Raw genomic sequence first — 11,515 nt, 5'->3', positions numbered from 1 at the left:
TCCTAAATTCCATATATATGTGTTAGTATACTGTATTGGTGTTTTTCTTTCTGGCTTACTTCACTCTGTATAATCGGCTCCAGTTTCATCCATCTCATCAGAACTGATTCAAATGAATTCTTTTTAACGGCTGAGTAATATTCCATTGTGTATATGTACCACAGCTTTCTTATCCATTCATCTGCTGATGGACATCTAGGTTGTTTCCATGTCCTGGCTATTATAAACAGTGCTGCGATGAACATTGGGGTACATGTGTCTCTTTCAATTCTGGTTTCCTCGGTGTGTATGCCCAGAAGTGGGATTGCTGGGTCATAAGGTAGTTCTATTTGCAATTTTTAAGGAATCTCCACACTGTTTTCCATAGTGGCTGTACTAGTTTGCATTCCCACCAACAGTGTAGGAGGGTTCCCTTTTCTCCACACCCTCGCCAGCATTTATTGCTTGCAGATTTTTGGATCGCAGCCATTCTGACTGGTGTGAAGTGGTACCTCATTGTGGTTTTGATTTGCATTTCTCTAATAATGAGTGATGTTGAGCATCTTTTCATGTGTTTGTTAGCCATCCGTATGTCTTCTTTGGAGAAATGTCTATTTAGTTCTTTGGCCCATTTTTTGATTGGGTCGTTTATTTTTCTGGAGTTGAGCTGCAGAAGTTGCTTGTATATTTTTGAGATTAGTTGTTTGTCAGTTGCTTCATTTGCTATTATTTTCTCCCATTCAGAAGGCTGTCTTTTCACCTTGCTTATATTTTCCTTTGTTGTGCAGAAGCTTTTAATTTTAATTAGATCCCATTTGTTTATTTTTGCTTTTATTTCCAGAATTCTGGGAGGTGGATCATAGAGGATCCTGCTGTGATTTATGTCTGAGAGTGTTTTGCCTATGTTCTCCTCTAGGAGTTGTATAGTTTCTGATCTTACATTTAGATCTTTAATCCATTTTGAGTTTATTTTTGTGTGCGGTGTTAGAAAGTGATCTAGTTTCATTCTTTTACAAGTGGTTGACCAGTTTTCCCAGCACCACTTGTTAAAGAGATTGTCTTTACTCCATTGTATATTCTTGCCTCCTTTGTCAAAGATAAGGTGTCCATATGTGTGTGGATTTATCTCTGGGCTTTCTATTTTGTTCCATTGATCTATATGTCTGTCTTTGTGCCAGTACCATACTGTCTTGATGACCGTGGCTTTGTAGTAGAGCCTGAAGTCAGGCAAGTTGATTCCTCCAGTTCCATTCTTCTTTCTCAAGATTGCTTTGGCTATTCGAGGTTTTTGTATTTCCATACAAATCTTGAAATTATTTGTTCTAGTTCTGTGAAAAATGTGGCTGGTAGCTTGATAGGGATTGCATTGAATTTGTAAATTGCTTTGGGTAGTATACTCATTTTCACTATATTGATTCTTCCAATCCATGAACATGGTATATTTCTCCATCTATTAGTGTCCTCTTTGATTTCTTTCATCAGTGTTTTATAGTTTTCTATATATAGGTCTTTAGTTTCTTTAGGTAGATATATTCCTAAGTATTTTATTCTTTTCGTTGCAATGGTGAATGGAATTGTTTCCTTAATTTCTTTTTCTACTTTCTCATTATTCGTGTATAGGAATGCAAGGGATTTCTGTGTGTTGATTTTGTATCCTGCAACTTTACTATATTCATTGATGAGCTCTAGTAATTTTCTGGTGGAGTCTTTAGGGTTTTCCATGTAGAGGATCATGTCATCTGCAAACAGTGAGAGTTTTACTTCTTCTTTTCCAATTTGGATTCCTTTTATTTCTTTTTCTGCTCTGATTGCTGTGGCCAAAACTTCCAGAACTATGTTGAATAGTAGCGGTGAAAGTGGACACCCTTGTCTTGTTCCTGACTTTAGGGGAAATGCTTTCAATTTTTCACCATTGAGGATAATGTTTGCTGTGGGTTCGTCATAGATAGCTTTTATTATGTTGAGGTATGTTCCTTCTATTCCTGCTTTCTGGAGAGTTTTTATCATAAATGGATGTTGAATTTTGTCAAAGGCCTTCTCTGCATCTATTGAGATAATCATATGGTTTTTATTTTTCAATTTGTTAATGTGGTGAATTACATTGATTGATTTGCGGATATTGAAGAATCCTTGCATCCCTGGGATAAAGCCCACTTGGTCATGGTGTATGATCTTTTTAATGTGTTGTTGGATTCTGATTGCTAGAATTTTGTTGAGGATTTTTGCATCTATGTTCATCAGAGATATTGGCCTGTAGTTTTCTTTTTTGTGACATCTTTGTCAGGTTTTTGGTATTAGGGTGATGGTGGCCTCATAGAATGAGTTTGGAAGTTTACCTTCCTCTGCAATTTTCTGGAAGAGTTTGAGTAGGATAGGTGTTAGCTCTTCTCGAAATTTTTGGTAGAATTCAGCTGTGAAGCCATCTGGACCTGGGCTTTTGTTTGCTGGAAGATTTCTGATTACAGTATCAATTTCCGTGCTTGTGATGGGTCTGTTAAGATTTTCGATTTCTTCCTGGTTCAGTTTTGGAAAATTGTACTTTTCTAAGAATTTGTCCATTTCTTCCACGTTGTCCATTTTATTGGCATACAACTGCTGATAGTAGTCTCTTATGATCCTTTGTATTTCTGTGTTGTCTGTTGTGATCTCTCCATTTTCATTTCTAATTTTATTGATTTGATTTTTCTCTCTTTGCTTCTTGATGAGTCTGGCTAATGGTTTGTCAATTTTATTTATCCTTTCAAAGAACCAGCTTTTGGCTTTGTTGATTTTTGCTATGGTCTCTTTTGTTTCTTTTGCATTTATTTCTGCCCTAATTTTTAAGATTTCTTTCCTTCTACTCACTCTGGGGTTCTCCAACTCTTCCTTTTCTAGTTGCTTTAGTTGTAGAGTTAGGTTATTTATTTGACTTTTTCTTGTTTCTTGAGGTATGCCTGTATTGCTATGAACTTTCCTCTTAGCACTGCTTTTATAGTGTCCCACAGGTTTTGGGTTGTTGTGTTTTCATTTTCATTAGTTTCTATGCATATTTTGATTTCTTTTTGATTTCTTCTGTGATTTGTTGGTTATTCAGAAGTGTGTTGTTCAACCTCCATATGTTGGAATTTTTAATAGTTTTTCTCCTGTAATTGAGATCTAATCTTAATGCATTATGGTCAGAAAAGATGCTTGGAATGATTTCGATTTTTTTGAATTTATCAAGTTTAGATTTATGGCCCAGGATGTGATCTATCCTGGAGAAGGTTCCATGAGCACTTGAAAAAAGGTGAAATTCGTTGTTTTGGGGTGAAATGTCCTATAGATATCAATTAGGTCTAACTGATCTAATGTATCATTTAAAGTTTGCGTTTCTTTGTTAATTTTCTGTTTAGTTGATCTGTCCATAGGTGTGAGTGGGGTATTAAAGTCTCCCACTATTATTGTGTTATTGTTGATTTCCCCTTTCATACTTGTTAGCATTTGTCTTACATATTGCGGTGCTCCTATATTGGGTGCATATATATTTATAATTGTTATATCTTCTTCTTGGATTGTTCCTTTGATCATTATGTAGTGGCCTTCTTTGTCTCTTTTCACAGCCTTTGTTTTAAAGTCTATTTTATCGGATATGAGTATTGCCACTCCTGCTTTCTTTTGGTCTCTATTCGCGTGGTATATCTTTTCCAGCCCTTCACTTTCAGTCTGTATGTGTCCCTTGTTTTGAGGTGGGTCTCTTGTAAGCAGCATATAGAGGGGTCTTGTTTTTGTATCCATTCGGCCAGTCTTTGTCTTTTTGGTTGGGGCGTTCAACCCATTTACGTTTAAGGTAATTATTGATAAGTATGATCCCGTTGCCATTTACTTCATTGTTTTGGGTTCGGGTTTATACACCCTTTCGTGTTTCCTGTCTAGAGGATATCCTTTAGAATTTGTTGGAGAGCTGGTTTGGTGGTGCTGAATTCTCTCAGCTTTTGCTTGTCTGTAAAGCTTTTGATTTCTCCTTCGTATTTGAATGAGATCCTTGCTGGGTACAGTAATCTGGGCTGTAGGTTATTGTCTTTCATCACTTTAAGTATGTCTTGCCATTCCCTCCTGGCCTGAAGAGTTTCTATTGACAGATCAGCTGTTATCCTTATGGGAATCCCCTTGTGTGTTATTTGTTGTTTTTCCCTTGCTGCTTTTAATATTTGTTCTTTGTGTTTGATCTTTGTTAATTTGATTAATATGTGTCTTGGGGTGTTTCGCCTTGGGTTTATCCTATTTGGGACTCTCTGTGTTTCTTGGACTTGGGTGATTATTTCCTTCCCCATTTTAGGGAAGTTTTCAACTATTATCTCCTCAAGGATTTTCTCATGATCTTTCTTTCTGTCTTCTTCTTCTGGGACTCCTATAATTCCGAATGTTGGAGCGTTTCATATTGTCCTGGAGGTCTCTGAGATTGTCCTCGTTTCTTTTAATTCGTTTTTCTTGTTTCCTCTCTGATTCATTTATTTCTACCATTCTATCTTCTATTTCACTAATCCTATCTTCTGCCTCTGTTATTCTGCTATTTGTTGCCTCCAGAGTGTTTCTGATCTCATTTATTGTGTTATTCATTATATTTTGACTCTTTTTTATTTCTTCTAGGTCCTTGTTAAACCTTTCTTGCATCTTCTCAATCCTTGTCTCTAGGCTATTTATCTGTGTTTCCATTTTGATTTCAAGATTTTGGATCATTTTCACTATCAATATTCGGAATTCCTTCTCCGGTAGATTCCCTACTTCTTCCTCTTTTGTTTGATTTGGTGGGCAACTCTCCTGTTCCTTTACCTGCTGAGTATTCCTCTGTCTCTTCATCTTGGTTATATTGCTGCGTTTGGGGTGGCCTTTTTATATTCTGATAATTTGTGGAGTTCTCTTTATTATGGAGCTTCCTCACTTTGGGTGGGGTTCTATCAGTGGCTTGTCAAGGTTTCCTGGTTAGGGAGGCTTGTGTTGGAGTTTTGGTGGGTGGAGCTGGGTTTCTTCTCTCTGGAGTGCAGTGGAGTGACCCGTAATGGGTTATGAGACATCAAAGGTATTGGGATAATTTTGAGCTGCCTGTATATTGAGGCTCAGGGGAGTGTTCCTGTGTTGCTGGAGAATTTGCGTGGTATGTCTTGTTTTGGAACTTGTTGGCCCTTGGGTGGAGCTTGGTTTCAGTGTAGGTATGAAGGCTTTTGATGAGCTCCTATTGCTTAATGTTCCCTGAATTCAAGAGTTCTCTAATGTTTTCAGGCTTTGGGTTTAAGCTTCCTGCTTCTGGTTTTCAGTTTTATTTTCACAGTAGCCTCTAGACTTCTCCATCTATACAGCACCGATGATAAAACATCTAGGTTAAAGATGAAAAGTTTCTCCACCTTGAGGGACACTCAGAGAGGTTCACTGAGTTACAAGGAGAAGAGAAGATGGAGGGGGTAGTTAGAGGTAACTGGAATGAGATGTGGTGAGATCAAGAGAGGAGAGAGCAAGCTAGCCAGTAGTCACTTCCTTATGTGCGCTCTATAGTCTGGACCGCTCAGAGGTATTTACAGAGTTATACGGGAAAGAGGAGAGGGAGGAAGTAGACAGAGGTGACCAGGAGGATAAGAGAGAGGAATGAGTAGGAGAGAGACAAATCCTGCCAGTAACCAGTTCCTTAGGTGTTCTCTACCGTCTGGAACACACAGAGATTCACAGAGTTGGATAGAGAAGAGATGGGGGAGAAAAGAGACAGAGGCCACCTGGTGGAGAAAAAGGAGAGGCCAGAGGAGGAGAGAGTGGACAAGCCAGTAATCTTGCTCTCAGGTAAACTTGGGTAGTGAAGTTTGGGTTTTTAAATGTACAAAATTGACAACAAAGATTAAAAATCTGGAGTAGAGGTTGGATTTTCAAAGATACAATATTAAAGAAAAGCAGAAGGAAAAAGGAAGAAAGAAAAAAAAAAGAATTATTAAAAAAAAAAAACAAAACAAAACACCAACAACCATCCAAAGAGTATATATGGTGTTTGCCTTAAAAAAAAAAAAAGTCTTTTTTTTTTAAAATAGTAATACTAGGTTATAGAAATAAAAATTAGAGGAGAAATAGAAGATTTAACAATTAAAAAAAAGCTCGGAAAAAAAGAAAAAAAATGCAAAAGGCAAAAAAAAAAGAATGATTTTAAAAATATTAAAAAATAAAAAATATATCTGGCTCTTCTCTGATGTTATGGGCCGTGTGGGCTCACTTCCAAGGTGGTTCCCTCTGTTTAACTTCTTCTGTTTGCTGGGTTTTAGGCTCACTAGTTCAGTCGCGCTGTGGGGAGGGGGGATGCTGCAAACAAATAGCACTGTCGTGTGCACACAGTATCTCTGCCCCGCTTGACCTGTCCTTTCTCGCGGCGCACAAACCACTCCGGCTCTACGATGCTCAGCCGGGAACCGTCTGGGGCCGGCCCTAGGCTGCGTGCACTTCCTCGGCCCAAGCCGCTCAGGTTCGGCCCTCAGGCAGCCCTCAGAGGCACAAATGCAGCTGGGACTGCGCTTTGTGCCCTTCCCAGGTCCGAGTAGCTCAGGGGTTTGGCGAGCGCAATTGCCGCGGCTTGTCACCTTTTCCGCCGCTGCTGCTCAGCTCTCTGGGTGGACCGCTGGCGCACCCCGTGAGGCAGACTGTGACTGTCCAGCACCCCCAGAAGTCTTAGCAAAGGAGCCTGCTTGCAGTTAGGTAAGTAAAGTCTCTCCGGGTCTGCAATTGCCCCTTTCCAGTCCTTACGGCTCTGGCTGCCTGTCCCCGGCGGGGAATGGTCTGCAGCCGGCTTTTTCCGTTCCGTCCTTTGTTCTGTGCTGGGTCCTGGCGGTGTCTTATGTTCGAGCTTTTCGCGTGGTAGCTATCCCACAGTCTGGGTTGCTAGCCCAAGTTAGATCGTTCTGGTGGAGCGTGGGGCGTTCCTGCCCGATTCTTGCAAAGCTCTGCAGCCCGCGCCTCCCGCGCGTCCCTGCCCTGCCCCCACTTCCCAATGGCGGATGCAGGCGTCTTGCTGCTTTTCCGCTGGGGGAGTTACTGGTGGGCTTGTAATCTCTTGGTTTTAATTATTTATCTATTTTTCCTTCCTGTTATGTTGCCTCTGTGTTTCCAAGGCTCGCCACAGACTCGGCAGGGAGAGTGTTTCCTGGTGTTTGGAAACCTCTCTTCTTAAAATTCCCTTCCCGGGACGGGCTTCCCTTCCCGGGACGGAGCTCCCTCCCCACCTCCTTTGTCTCCTTTTTCGTCTTTTATATTTTTCCCTACCTGATTTTGAAGACAATGGTCTGCTTTTCTGGTTGCCTGATGTCCTCTGCCAGCCTACAGAAGTTGTTTTGCGGAGTTTGCTCGGCGTTGAAATGTTCTTTTGAGGAATTTGTGAGGGAGAACGTGATCTTCCCGTCCTATTCCTCCGCCATCTTTCCCTCCCTCCTCCCTTTTCTTACTTTAATAAAATTCTGCTACACAAAAGCTCTTAAGTGATCAAGCCTGGTCCCTGGTCCGGAAGCTAAATCTTCTTCAGAGATCACAAATCCAACACCATTCACCTTAAGCTATCACTTTCAATCCCCTACTGCAAAACTGGAATTGACAATGACTGGAGCTGTATTGCCTAGTGGCCAAGATAGCCCACTAGTTCTTTATCTGTGTAACCCTACTCTGTATGAATGGAAATGGACTGAAAGGAAAGCATTTGCTAGACTTACTGTTGTTGCTAGCAATTTGAACCAACACTATCACTGAATCTAACCTTCCTTCCAAAGATGGGAAGGTTTGGGTTAAAATCAATAACAAATACAAAGAAGGAAAAATAGCAACTGAAGGTAAAAGAATGAATAAATGGCTTAATGGAACAAGAGGGGTCCAACACTACACTGGTTCTTCAAGAGAGTTTCAGAGGAAAAGAAAAATATTTATGCACACAGACTGGTATAATTATACAGATGCCTGACACAGGGTGAAGCTGTATGTGTGCCCAGACCAGTTCCATTTTGGACCTTAACAAGGTTAAATAGAAACCTGCAAGTCTGAATGGTATTACTCTGAGAAACATTCTGGTCGTGTGCTATGATGATGAACAGGATCAACTGTTAATGGCTGAATGGAACTCTATTAATGTACCAGTATCTTTTGATTTATAAACAATATCATTTTAGAAGAAACTTCTAATAATTATGCTCTACTAAACTATCAAATCATGTACCATACAGCTACTGGAAAACTGATCACTGTGTTGACTGTAAGCTTTGGTCACCTAATACTTATGTTCCTGGCTATTATGGTCAGAATATAGCAGCTGCATGCCTATGATGCTAAAATGTGCTGTGCATATCCTAGTTTCTGTGGGCGTAAAGTGATTAAATAAAATAGAAACAATGGGTTTCTGATAGGAATAAGGTAGTAGGAATCATAGGGTTAGCTTGTGTCCCCACAGGAAATGACCCTACCTTGAGGCAAGGAGGGCTTGGCGAGGCCTTTATGGCATACTTGGAGAAGGAAATGGCAACCCACTCCAGTACTTTTGCCAAGAAATTCCCTTAAACGGAGGAGCCTGGTAGGCTACAGTCCATGGGGTTGCGAAGAATCAGACACGACTAAGCGACTTCACTTTCACTTTTCACTTTCATGCATTGGAGAAGGAAATGGCAACCCACTCCAGTGTTCTTGCCTGGAGAATCCCAGGGATGGAGGAGCTGGTAGGCTGCTGTCTATGGGGTCACACAGAGTCGGACATGACTGAAGTGACTTAGCAGCAGCAGCAGAGCAAATTACATCTAGGTGTAACTACTACCCATATAACCTTAGTAAGAAGGACTCAACACTTTTGGGTACAAGATATGTATCCTAGTCACACTCAGGCAATTAGTATACAATGGCAACAACATGCCTGGTAGACTGTTCCATAAGATAGAAGACATTGGTCGTGATATAGAAGAGAATTGTAGGAGAGACAGGTGCCAGTTTAAGCATCAAAAGACAAACTCATTTCACTTTTAATGAGTGGCAAACAGAAGAAAAAGTTGTATTAATGAGAACAGACCAATCAGCAGGGATACTCTTTCAGAAGAAAAGAATGGGAATCAGCCTGGGGAGATGATGGAGCTTTAGTGAACTAGAGCAGGCAGGTTCAATGAATAATGCAGAGCAATGCTAGGCCTCAAGGCTGGGAAAAGCCTTGCACTCTAATCCTCAACAGGGTCTCTTGACAATTTTATTTATTTATTTATTTTTACTTTATTTTACTTTACAATACTGTATTGGTTTTGCCATACACTGACATGAATCCACCACGGGTGTACATGCGTTCCCAAACATGAACCCCCCTCCCACCTCCCTCCCCATAACATCTCTCTGGGTCATCACCGTGCACCAGCCCCAAGCATGCTGTATCCTGCATCAGACATAGACTGGCAATTCGATTCTTACATGATAGTATACATGTTACAATGCCATTCTCCCAAATCATCCCACCCTCTCCCTCTCCCTCTGAGTCCAAAAGTCCATTATACACATCTGTGTCTTTTTTGCTGTCTTGCATACAGGGTCGTCATTGCCATCTTTCTAAATTCCATATATATGTGTTAGTATACTGTATTGGTGTAAAACAGACTGAGCCTGAATTAGCAATGGATCACTGACTCCAGCTAGGGCACATTTCTGGAAACATTATAGACCTTCAGACTTATGGAAGTTCTCTGGGGGCAAAGAGTTATTTGCACTGATGTAACTCTGCTACCCTTCATCCCAAGAATGGATCAAAATAAGATATACCCTGTAGTGTAGTTAGCAGGAACCAGAACCATACTGAATCACACTCTTCTACTTGCTGTAAGAAAGAGATAGGCCCTGCTACACAACAGCACACAATGGAAACAGTCTCAGTAAAATCATGGGAACTACAAAGAGATGACTAGCTTTGTTTCCATATTAGGGACAAAATCCATATGTTGATCCTAACCTCCAGTAACTCAGAATGTGACTGTATAGGAGACAGGGCCTCTAAAGAGGTGATTAAGTTAAAATGAGGCCATTAGTGTAGCCCTTCCTAAGCGGTGCTAGTGGTAAAGATGTTAAGAGATGCAAGTTCGATCCCTGGGTCAGGAAGGTCCTCTGGAGGTGGGCGTGGCAACCCACTCCAGTATTCTTGCCTGGAGAATCCTATAAACAGAGGAGCCTGGTGGGCTACAGTCCCATAGGGTTGCAAAGTGTCAGACCTGACTGAAGCAACTTAGCACATATGTATTATGACTGGCATCCTTATAAGAAAGGGGGCACACAAGTGGAGACATGGGATGTGTACACACAAAGATCATGTGAGGACAGAGGAGGCAGCTATCTGCAAGCCAAGAAGAGTCCTCAGAAGGAACTAAACCTGCCAACACCTTTATCTTGGACTTCTAGACTACAGAACTAAGAAAATAAATTTCTACTGTTTAAGTCACACAGTCTATGGTATTTTGTTATGGAAACACTAGCAAATTAATACACATGTAACTTAGAACCTGGAAATTACCAAAATCCTGGCCAGTTGCAACAATAGCCACCCATAATAACATCTTGTAAATGGATAAAGGCCAGTATAATAGATATCTCTCTGATTTTTACTGGCATGTGGAAAGAAACAAAACTGGACTATAACTGTGAAAGAGTTTAATATTGGCATTGCTGGTAAGATTCTATTACCTCATATAAATATTGATAAGTTTATATATTGGGAAATTAAATTAAAGACTCCTTAGAATGTGGTATCAATGGAAACTGGTTGGCATTAAAAGGAACTAGATGTAGTTAACATCAGTTAATTAATGTGATTCAATGAAGTTAATTAATGTGACTCTATACAAGTTTATCATAAGATACAAATAACTATCAGCCAAAGACAAAGTAATACAAAAAAATGGAGATTTATATAATGGTTTTATCAGTTCAGTTCAGTTCAGTCGCTCAGTCGTGTCTGACTCTTTGTGACCCCATGAATTGCAGCATGCCAGGCCTCCCTGTCCATCACCATCTCCTGGAGTTCACTCAGACTCACGTCCATCGAGTCCGTGATGCCATCCAGCCATCTCATCCTCGGTTGTCCCTTCTCCTCCTGCCCCCAATCCCTCCCAGCATCAGAGGCTTTTCCAATGAGTCAACTCTTCGCATGAGGTGGCCAAAGTACTGGAGTTTCAGCTTTAGCATCATTCCTTCCAAAAGAAATCCCAGGGCTGATCTCCTTCAGAATGGACTGGTTGGATCTCCTTGCAGTCCAAGGGACTCTCAAGAATCTTCTCCAACACCACAGTTCAAAAGCATCAATTCTGGACTAATTGTTTCTTCATGTCTATCAGTACCTCCATGCTGGGCATATTCATGTTAATATGTTACTGTATATTTTTTATAAATGCTATACTAAATACAGGTACTAAGAAAAATACCATCATTTTCCTGTAAGTGAGCCAAAGATCAAGAGCGCATATTTTGCAGTAAAGAGTTAACTTAGCAGGTCTTAGCTGCTCAAAATTTGCACACTCCCTAAAGGGAATTGAGTTCTTAGAATGTTTTAACTCATAGA

Source organism: Ovis aries, chromosome X, assembly GCF_016772045.2.
Source record: "Ovis aries strain OAR_USU_Benz2616 breed Rambouillet chromosome X, ARS-UI_Ramb_v3.0, whole genome shotgun sequence".
Lineage (NCBI taxonomy): Eukaryota > Metazoa > Chordata > Mammalia > Artiodactyla > Bovidae > Ovis > Ovis aries.
This window is presented reverse-complemented; position numbering follows the sequence as displayed.